Here is a 12337-nt window from a genome sequence, read left to right as displayed (position 1 = left end):
ATTAGAGCAAAGAATTTGGCACATGATAGCCTATCCTATTTTTTGAATGAATGTCATGTAAATGTTCTCAAGATTGACAGCTTTGAAACGATTAATTTAGAATGTAAATTTTGCTCATGGTTTTCTTAGATTAAAATCATGAGATTTTAAATGAACATGATGGAAAGGAAATTGAGCAAGTCAGGTAATGGCAGACCATGCAAATAATGTGAATTTTTTTGACATCCATCAAAATTTACTTACTAGGTACTGATGTCTTCTGTACCTAGATTTCAAATCCCTCTGAATGTCACTTTGTTTTTAACTGGGGATAATCACACCAGAAAGTAACTAATCTCTAATCATAGGTAGGTAAGTATTGTGTCTCCTCTGGCCTCTCTGATAAGGGACATAATACAGAATAGGTAGGTATACTATTTTTTTTTTTTTTTTTTTTTTTTTTTTTTTTTTTTTCGACATAATCTCCTGAAATTTTTTTGAGATGTTAACCACTTAGCATGAGGTCCTACTAACTTTCTAACCAAAATTTGAGCATGACCTTATTAAGTACCTACCTTTGGGTATTCAAATTCCAAGTACATATTATACGTATTATTGAATATCCCAAAAACTGGAATAAAAAGATTTTTTTTTTTTTTTTTAAGAGGTTTGACAGAGGGAACTTTAACTGCTATGGTCTTATCGTCCCGAAATCGAAGATAGAAGAGGTTTGACAGAGGGAACTGTAACTGCTATGGTCTTATCGTCCCGAAATCGAAGATAGAAGGAAGACAGGATAGGAGAAAGCCAGCCTTTCCGAGAACGAACATTATCCCATCAGGGTAAAATCCGCCCCGGGCGGGAATCGAACCCGCGGCCTAGCGCTTACAAGGCAGACGCGCTACCAACTAAGCTAACTAGGCTGGGGAATAAAAAGAAAAATAGTTATAATTGGAGTTGTTATGAGTTATGAGTGAAGTCAAGCAGTCTACTCCATATCTCGATTTGTTTTTAAATAACAATAGGTATCTAGTAGCTATTTACCTAGACCCAAGTACCTACCGTTAGTCGTAGCGTAAGTAGATAGATTGAGTGTTTACTTACTAAGAAATTTACTCAGCACAGTTTAATTTAAAGTAGGTAGGTATTGTATGATTTCTAAGTACCTATAATTATTGTACTCGTATAATTTCTTGGATTATTAGGTAGGAGCTGTTACAGAGAAGGAAAAATGACTTAGTTTTACTGTCGGCTAGGATCTAGGACTGGCTATGAAGAAAAAGAAGAAGAAGAAGAAGAAGAAGAAGAAGAGAATATGGTCAGAATTTGGCTCCCCTGAACTTCATCATGCCAGATATTGATTGTCATTTGGCACACCTCCCAAACCTGTTTTACATTTCAACCTACCTAGTCACATTAACTTCACCCAGCCTGAGTGGGACTGGGACCGGGAAAAGTCAACAACACACCCCATCAGGGTTATGTTGAAACTTAGAACTTAGGTACTTTGTTCGTTCAGTAAGCAAAAAAGACGGTATTGTTTCGAAAAAATCACTCATCTCCCTCAATGTTGTTAATACCTACCATAAAGTTACCATCCCTCCCTCAATGTTCAACTCATCACGAACGAAAAGACCACGAAAATCCGCCCCGGGCGGGAATCGAACCCGCGGCCTAGCGCTTACAAGGCAGACGCACTACCAACTAAGCTAACTAGGCTGGCGCTCACGGGTTTAACGGGTAGTAATCCTGTCGTAAAATATATTTTTACCAAAAATTGTTGATTATTTTTTCCCCAAATGGGTTTATCGCCACTGTATAACTTCTAAGGTTTTCAGTGACGGGGGGATTTACACTCCATTCGTCTACAAGCTACTCGCCTACCCACATTAACTTCACCCAGCCTGAGTGAGGCCGGGAAAAGTCAACAACACACCCATCAGGGTTATGTTGAAACTTGGAAGTTACTTCGTTCGTTCAGTAAGCAAAATAGACAGTATTGTTTCGAAAGGAGAGCTCATCTCCCTCAATGTTGTTAATTGTTACCATCCCTCCTTCAATGTTCAACTCATCACGAACGAAAAGACCACTACTCGTGTGTACAGGGTCTAGAAACCCGGCGTTTTACCATTTTAAATTGCACATGATTAATTTCATTGTGCGAATATGCGATCCACCTCGTTTGTTCTCCGAGAAAGCGATGCCAAAAACATTTGTAGAATTTGTATTGTTTTAGGTACAAGAATAAGAATAAAATACTTCGAAATTTGGGGAATTTTAGGGACATATGTACGATTGTGTTCCTAGGCTTATGCCCCTGGCTGATGCGAGTCAGAAAGAGAGACATTACACGGAATTGGTGACAAAAAATAACAAACACATCTTTAAATTACTCACCTTAATTTAGTTTGAAATTCACCAAGCACTGAGATGTTTTTCTCTGTAAATTGCCTCTTTTATCCTTGTAGGTATCGAGGCAAATATCTATCTATCTATCTACCTACTTCTGAGATATTTTACCTACATCCTACATGAATTAAACTTATTAAATAAACTAATGTGTTGTACTTACTGTAGTTTGTACAAATCCTACATGATAATGTTGTAGTTTCTATTTTAGGAAGTGAATAATAAAATACAAAAAATGGACGAAATGGAAAAATTTTCACTTTTTTCCAACATTGCCACAAAATAAAATACGCGTAAGTAGGTACCTACAAGACCTACATCTTTTTTGTGCTAATTACTTGTTTCAGTAGGTACTTAATTTCTACTTGTTAATTATTCCTAAGTTCTTACTCCTTGCCTATGTTAACTGTGCTTGTGTTGTCTTACATGTGTTAATGTGTTATAATTATAATGAAGACAGCTGTGTCGTATGATATGGGTACTTAATTAGCAGAGTCCTTAGTCCCTCTTGTAAGTATTTATTTAGACCAAATAAATTAGATGCGTACCCTAGCTGGTTAACTAATGGTTCAAAAAACAGTCATAGCCTGTTGCTGGGAACTCTTTAGTCCTATCGAGCAGTAAGTAAGTTATAAAAAAAAGCTCTATTACACTAACCTCAATGGTGTAGTTATAGTGGTTAGCGCGGAGAACTCGTCATAAATTTTAGCGCAGTGTATCAAGTGGGAAACAACATTTGTGACAAGCATTTACTCGTATGCTCAACATATAATTCCTTTTTTTTACTCTATTACCTAGCTACTTACATAAGGCAAGATTTTTCTTTTTTTTAGTACCCACAAGTGCTCATGGATTTCACTTTCTCTTCTTCCTAAGTACCTACCTCCTGTTCTTCCCTTGTTGTTACCTATCAAAAGAAAACCGCCGCCACAATACCAGCTCATGTTACTATTATCACAAATATTGTCGTTATCTTATCACTCTCCCCTTATCAATCGTCTTATCACCAATCCTCAGATCAAAAGTCAAAATACGAAACATTTGTAGAATTTGTATTGTTTTAGGTACAAGAATAAGAATAAAATACTTCGAAATTTGGGGAATTTTAGGGACATATGTACGAATGTGTTCCTAGGCTTATGCCCCTGGCTGATGCGAGTCAGAAAGAGAGACATTACACGGAATTGGTGACAAAACATAACAAACACATCTTTAAATTACTCACCTTACTTAATTTACTTTGAAATTCACCAAGCATTGAGATGTTTTTCTTTGTAAATTGCCTCTTTTATCCATGTAGGTATCGAGGTAAATATATTATCTATCTTCCTACTTCTGAGATATTTTACCTACATCCTACATGAATTAAACTTATTAAATAAACTAATGTGTTGTACTTACTGTAGTGTGTATAAATCCTAGATAATAATGTCGTAGTTTCTATTTTAAAAGAAATTTTCGTGCAGACGCCAGAATGATGCAGTTTTTCTAATAAACGTGTTGATGCTATCAGACGTTCTATTTTAAAAGAAATTTTCGTGCAGACGCCAGAATGATGCAGTTTTTCTAATAAACGTGTTGATGCTATCAGACAGATGGAAAACATAAATTACTTTACATACTTAATACTTACGTATGTATGTAAATGTACCATTCAGCTAGAAAATTTCACGAGCAACAAAACATGTGAAATTGGGTGTTCAATTTTTCGTTCGCACAAGGCGTATTTTTCATTTGTTCAAGTGTGAGCCATTTATTTTTCCTACCGAGAAACGCCACCCAAGTCGATACAACCCGTTCGAGAGATACAGTGAAAGAGTGAAACAAACAAATTGAATTCAAAGTCGTCAATTTAACGAAGAAATCATACCTCTCGAACGATGGGTATGATTTCGACCAAATTCTGCAGATATGTTCAGCACGTTGTGAATTTACTGATACTGAATTAATGCCCTTTTCTGAGAGTTAGCTTTCTGGGATAAAATAAACTTGTAAAACACAATCCCCTCTGACTGGCCTCCAATTCAAAGTCGTCAATTTAACGAAGAAATCATACCTCTCGAACGATGGGTATGATTTCGACCAAATTCTGCAGATATGTTCAGCACGGTGTGAATTTACTGATTACTGAATGAATGCCCTTTTCTGAGATCTTTCTGGGATGAAATAAATTTGTAAAACACAATCCCCCCTGACTGGCCTCCTTGAAATCGATAGTAATTCCATCCCAGTATCTCCTACCTATAAATTTTCTGAATTGTAAAAAGAAGAAAAAAAAAAATCTCTCTCTCTCTCTCTCTCTCTCTCTCTCTCTCTCTCTCTCTCTGTCTCTGTCTCTCTTCTGTAAGTTTTACTTATTATTATTGTGGTCATGCTAAATTTTGTAATTTTGCATAACCTTGATCAAGTTCCCTATAACCTATAAGTAATAGGTACCTAACCTATAGTTTACGTTCCTTAAAAAAAAACTAATAGTGTACCTAATGAGTTAATAACAAATAATAAGCAATTAATAATAGCTTTATTAAGTTGCTTTATTGCAGTTTAATATATTCCAATATAGCAAGCTATTAAGAGTTTATTAAACAGGCTATTTGATTATATATTATTATTCTCTTCCTTAGGGCGAACATACATATTCAATTCAATTCAATTCAATTCAATTAATATTTATTGTATTGATAAAAATCATTACATACAATTTACATAGGTATTACATTTAATATTAAATATTAGAAGTATGACTGAAACACTTAGATAGGTATTTAATTATATGAATTATCTGTACATACAGTACAGATAGATCCCAATATGCAATAAGTATGCCTGTGCTTATGGTGGACTTCCCGATGACTATGAACACTTACCGCCGTATGTATGAAGTCTAAAGATAAACTTTAGTTTAACTTGAAATGAAAATCTTGCCAAATTTCATTAAATCTAGCCAGTTATTTCAAGAAATGACATGAAATTGGCAACATTGTTCATCTTAAGTTAAACTAACTTTGGCTTTCATACATACGGGGGTTAAGGTATCTACACACGACAAATCCAAAAGTTAAGATAGTCTCCTATACCCATCAATCTCAATAAATAAAAGAGAAATCTAAAAGTCAAAATATTTGTGTCCCCTCTCCCGCTCCCCCCCTCAAAGGGTCCACAGGTCCACCAATGAGACAGTTTTCGCGCAATCCAGAGATAAGGGTTCAATTCTTGAAAATGTTTTCTCCCTAGTAACTGCAAAGCTCAGGGCAGAAATAATATGATAATTCGTCAGCTTGATATTTGATTTGATCATACACATATGTACATCATAATGATCACATTAGAATAATAAGTTTGATAAGACCTGAAAACCGGTTCTTATCCTAGAGCGGAGAACATTAGGGTACTGTGTCCGCTCCCCCCCCCCCTCAAAGGGTCCACAGGTTCACCAATGACATAGTTTTCGCGCAATCCAGAGATAAGGGTTCAATTGTTGAAAATGTTTTCTCCTTATAGCAACTGCAAAGCTCAGGATAGAAATAATATGATATTCGTCAGCTTGATATTTGATTTGATCATACACACATCATAATGATCACATTAGAATAATAAGTTTGATAAGACTTGAAAACCGGTTCTTTTCCTAGAGCGGAGAACATTAGGCTGGCTGTTGCGGGGCCCACTCAGCCTCGTGAGGAAAATGAGTAGCTATGACACATAAATGCGCATAGCGACCGGTGCCAGCATGGTATAGGTAAACATTGGATTTGAGGATTATTGAGATATTGGGAAAATCCTAGAATGCTGCAGTGAGCACCAAAGTTGTGACATAATAATACACAGAAACTGCATTTTATTTTATAATATTAATATTCGTACTAATCTACTAATATTCTAATGAGTAGAGTTTATAGAAGAATAAGTTCCATTACTCTACCTACTACAAGTAGTACCTGCTTTACAGAATGTCCAAAAATTATCGTACCAAACTTCAAGAGGCGATTTTCACTGTTTTGAAGTAAGACTTTTTTCCTCTCTATGAACGGTTCTGCAAATGCTCTCAATTTGAACTGCAGGGGTTCTTAGTTACTTCTAGGCCCATTTTCTTTTATATCCATGCCATGCTCACCCGGGAACAGAAAAGTTCTGTGAGTCGTATCAACTAGAAAAGTTTTTCCGCCCAGGCCGGGATTCAAAGCGAGCACCTCCGGTTGAGAGTCAGTGTTCATAACCAATCGGCACAGGGCCCCAGAGGTGGACAAACCACATCCAACTCAACTATTTACTAGTTGTATAACTGTGTAACCGCAAGTGTGTGTGTGTGTTTTTTTTTATGCAAAAAAATGTGTCTATCTCGTTTCTTCGAAGTGTGTGTATCTCTTCCCTTACTTTGAAGAATGAGTCGGTACTGAACAAAGGTGAGAAATAAATTAATTAATTTACTTCAATTGAAGTAACAAAGAAGCAGTAAGATGACATTGAAGTTGGATAGTAGCCATTCTGTGCTCTCTGTGTGTGTGTGTGTGTGTGTGTGTGTGTGTGTGTGTGTGTGTGTGTGTGTGTGTGTGTGTGTGTGTGTGTGTGTGTGTGTGTGTGTGTTGTACAATGCTAAATAATTAAATTATACCTATCACATTACTTTAATATATTGTGATCTCGGCACAAAGAAAACCATCTTACACACCTATGAATACATAGAATAATAATGATCTTATGTACCTAAGTATATACATACTAGAATAACTATGTATTCTATGTGATAACCTATCCATCTACTCGGAATAGGCCACTTTACTTAGTTACTCACTTGTACAATGCTAAATAATTAAATTATACCTATCACATTACTTTAATATATTGTGATCTCGGCACAAAGAAAACCATCTTACACACCTGTGAGTACATAGAATAATGATCTTATGTACCTAAGTACATACATACTAGAATAACTATGTATTCTATGTGATACCTATCCATCTACTCGGAATAGGCCACTTTACTTAGTTACTCACACTTAAGTCTAATAATTACATACCGTTACCGTTACTTCACTTCAAAAACAAAACTGTCCTCTCATTTATTTTATTAAAATGTTCAATTTTAATGTTTTTTTTTCGACATACTTAATCTCCTGAAATTTTTTGAGATGGTAACCACTTAACATGAGTTTCTACTTAACTTTCTAACCAAAATTTGAGCATGACCTTATTAAGTACCTACCTTTGGGTATTCAAATTCCAAGTACATAATATACGTATTATTGAATATCCCAAAAACTGGAATAAAAAGAAAAATAGTTATAATTGGGGTGGGGTGGGGTGGTAGAGAATGCCTTAGGCATTAACCCCACCCTTGATCAAACTTTATGATAATTCGTCAGCTTGATATTTGATTTGATCATACACATATGTACATCATAATGATCACATTAGAATAATAAGTTTGATAAGACTTGAAAACCGGTTCTTATCCTAGAGCGGAGAACATTAAGGTACTGTGTGGGAGCTTTTACCTACAGGGTGTCCTTGTTGGGAATCGAATCCATCATGTCCTTGATACAACTTTACCACCCATCGTATCATTAGCCCAAACTACCATGTCCATCTTGTATGTAGCTTGATATTTGCATATTGTAATTCAGTATTGGTATTAAGGTGATATTTAATAACAGGTTCTAAGGTTTTGGCCTCAGCAGAAACTCTGCAAAGTTCCTCGGGTTAAATATTTAACAACACTCATTGAAATTGATCCCAACAACCCAACATCTCACGAGTTGATAAAAGTATTCGGTTTATCTGCAGGGACATTGGGTTTAAAGGTAGCGAAACCTAGGTGAAAGTGGAAATATAGGTAATAGGTACTTTTTTTATTTTTATTTTTTAGTTTACCTACAGGGTGTCCTTGTTGGGAATCGAATCCATCATGTCCTTGATACAACTTTACCACCCATCGTATCATTAGCCCAAACTACGATGTCCATCCTGTATGTAGCTTGATATTTGCATATTGTAATTCAGTTAGTGTTTGTTTCACCATAACTCTGAGTGTTTGTTTCACCATAACTCTGAGTGTTTGTTTCACCATAACTCTGAGTATTTGTTTCACCATAACTCTGAGTATTTGTTTCACCATAACTCTGAGTGTTTGTTTCACGATAACTCTGAGTGTTTGTTTCACCACAACTCTGAGTGTTTGTTTCACCATAACTCGGAGTGTTTATTTCACCATAACTCGGAGTGTTTGTTTCACCACAACTCTGAGTGTTTGTTTCACCATAACTCGGAGTGTTTATTTCACCATAACTCTGAGTGTTTGCCACGCGCTTTCTCTCCCTCTCCCTTCTCCCCTCAGACAGCATGAATTCCCTCTATCGATCCCTCGAGGTAGCAAAAATTCCCGCCTCGTCATCCCTCTCCTATATAAGTGACCTACATAACACTTCTCTAGTTGTTTTCCCCCACCGAAATAATGTATGTGCAATATTTTATCCCTCACCTCTCTTTCTCTTGATTCGCTCCTTGTTCTGTTCTCCTAAATCCCTTCGTTTTATCCCCTCTTCTCTTTCTCCTCCTTAATCTTTCTATCCTGAATCCTTTCTCCTGGTTTCTCGCTTGTTTTCTCCTCGGTATCTTTCTCCCCTTAATCCTCCCTTTTCTCTCCCTCCCTCGTTTCCTATTTCTCTTCAACATTATTCTTTCTCTCTCTAGTCTCTCTTCATTATATTTCTGCCCTCATTATTCCTCTATCTCCAACCTCTTTCTCTCCCTTTCCTTTCTTTTTCCTGTTAGTTTTTCTTTATCTTTCTACCTCTGATTGTTTTCCATTGTTTTCTTGGAAAAAGAAGGTTCAGGTTCATAGTTTGTTCTGGGTAAACTGTGTAAGTTTGTACTTTGATGTCATAATCATAACTTACTGTTTTGTGCATCTATTGTTTAATGCACATAGGTACATATTATGTACCTAACACTACGAGTACAATACACACTGCCAATATTTGAAACCCTCGCGTAATCTACTCATCATGGATGATGTATTCACGTGTTGTACCTACTGCGGGAGCAATGACCTCGGATGTAAACAAAGATTTTGCTGAGAGGGTGGTTGGGGTTGGTAGATGCTGTGAGGGTGGCGGGTGGTGGTAGATGCTGAGAGGGTGGTGAAATGGGGTGGTACTGATACAAGGTATAGTGTGTTCATGGAGTTGGTTGTACCTCCCTCTAAATTTTTGAATAAGCAGGTAGGTAACGGTGTATAAAGGTATTTGGTACTTGTGCAGAAGTCACGTCCGCGGAGATATACTTGGGGGTTTATTTGTGTTTGTGTTGTTCAAAGTTCCTTTTCTGTTCGTCCTTTTGTTGGAGTTCTGGATTTACTTAATAAGGGTTTCCCCTCTCCATCTCTTCCTTTCCATCCCATCTCTTCTTACTCCTTCTAACTTTCATATCTCTTTCCCTCTCCCTCCCACCAATGGCATTACACATGCACATATTGGTCACGTGATATAGTACTTTATTAATTAATTTTTCAATTTATGGCATGAGCAGTATGATTCATGTCACTTACATTCGGGCTGTTCTTGTCTTTTCTTTTCTTATTTTTGATCATAGAGCCAAGTCACGTCCGTGGAATATTGCTACCCAAGGAACTGGCACAAACGAGCAGTGACCAGTGTTATTATAGGGTTAGGTTAAACGCAAGAATCGGATGTAAACAAAGATTTTGCTGAGAGGGTGGTTGGGGTTGGTAGATGCTGTGAGGGTGGCGGGTGGTGGTAGATGCTGAGAGGGTGTTGAAATGGGGTGGTACTGATACAAGGTATAGTGTGTTCATGGAGTTGGTGTCTGGGGCGGATCTGAAGCTAACAAGGCTCGCAAATTAGCTGAGAACCTCTTGACATTTTTGTGGCTATCACAGCATTACTAAACAGCATCCTTTACTTATTCTATCAACTTTAGAAATTTTCTTTTAATTTTTAACTCCGGTATTGCCAGGGTGCTATCAAAAGGTTCTTCGCTGGCAAAGAGGGTCGCGACTTTCGCGAGCCCACAAATTTTGACAGCCACTAGAATAGTGGATAGATAGGTGCTGACGTCACATTAGGAACCACTGAAATAATGGAGAGCTTCTGATGCTGACGTCAGAATAGTGGAGAGGTGTTGAGGTTTGCTCCTGTTTTGAGGCAGGTTATTTGGGGTCACACGCGTGCCAAGAGGAAATTTATTGAGCTTTCCTCTCTCCCAGGGTTTTATATTTCCAGCTTAAATACTACATTCGGAAGTTGGTAAATGTAGGTTAACACGAATTGCTGTGAAATTACTCGCTAATAACTACCTCCTCGTACATTACCTACCCCCTGTCAGTGTGGTAGTTATGAATTTATAAATTGATGTGTTAGTGCCACACGAAGCCAGCTTTTGTAGTTACGAGTCGATTCTTTGAGTCGAATATTTGAAAAGAATCGAATCGTGGTATTCGAATATTCAAAAAGAGTCGAATATCCCATCCCTAGCTTCTATGCCCCGGGCAAAAGGCAAAACTGCATCTGCAAGTCTGCAACTGATTTTTTTTTTATCAAATTTCAAAAATTTCGCGCGCGTACTTGTTCTAGCTACAGCAGCGCTTTCAACTCTCTAGTGGCGAAAATGGTAAAAATGGTAATTTGAGCGTTCAAAATACCCATTGATCGTGTGAACGGAGTCTTTTCAACGAATACCCCGTCTCACGCGTCCTCAGGTTCGAATACCAGCAATGGCATTTTTTTTTTTTTATCGAGGTTTTTTTTACTAAGGCTAAAAACAGAATGGAGCGGATGCCAGCCTAGTTAGCTTGATTAGTAGCGCTTCTGCCTTGTAAGCTCTAGGCCGCGGATTCGATTCCTGCCCGGGGCGGATTTACTCCTGAAAGGTTAAGGTTCGTACTCGGAGCGGCTGGCTTTCTCCTATCCTGTCTTCCTTCTTTCTTCTACTTCGGGATGTTAAGACCCTAGCAGTTGCAGTTCCCTCTATCAAGCAAACCTCTTCAAAAAAAAATAATAGAAAGGCTCTCCACTCGCCCCCCTTTATTACTCTACCCTTAAAACTATACACCTCTCGACTTCTCGAACCGCAGCTTTTCAAACGGACTATACCTTTAATTCCATGCACTGGTTCTACCAGACTCCCTGTAAATCACTAAGTGACGACACCAGACCGTGACGCCAAGAGCTGAGTCGATAGTCCTAGTCTGGACTTATCCATGCGACGTTCTCCAGGCGTACTATAGGATCTACCTCGCCTTGTGTATGTGACACAGTCCAACTGCCATCTGGACTGTCCATGCGGACTTTTCCAGGCAGACAGTCCAGAAGGACTATGGACTAACTTGTGTGTGTGTGATAGTCACCATCTGGCCTGGACTGGTAGGAAATCTCAATAAAAGGGATGTAGACTCGGAGCTCACCCGAAAACTCAGTCAACCCTAAGCTTGGAAGTGGGAAGAGAACAGTCTGATCCAGCAACTGATGAAGAGACTGGTTTGTAAGTATTTCATGGTGGATGGAGGAGGTATGTATTCATGATGATGGAGTATCATGATGGGATGGAAGGGAGGATGGGATGGTGTTCCAGTATTTGAGTAGTATTAGCCAGGAATAGTATTTGGACTGGAACTGCTGGAACAAATCTGAACGCCCTAGTTCCCTGAAAAGCCAGAGTAAGACCGTCCTTATTTGTTCCATAGAAATAGAACCTAAGATAAAATAAGATGAAGCATTTGATTTTCGGCGGAGGGGGCTCTTGCTCACGCTCATTTAATATATGCGGGCTGTCTGCTGAACACAAACCTGTACTACTTAACTATTTTTCAACTTTGTACGACTTTAATTTACTATCCATGGCATTTCCTTGTCACTTTTTTCATCCATTACAAGCTTCCCATCCATGGATGGATGCATGTCTAAAAAAAAAAAAAAAAAAAAAAAGAAAAT

This window comes from Diaphorina citri, unplaced genomic scaffold (genome assembly GCF_000475195.1).
Source record: "Diaphorina citri unplaced genomic scaffold, Diaci psyllid genome assembly version 1.1 scaffold937, whole genome shotgun sequence".
NCBI lineage: Eukaryota > Metazoa > Arthropoda > Insecta > Hemiptera > Psyllidae > Diaphorina > Diaphorina citri.
This window is presented reverse-complemented; position numbering follows the sequence as displayed.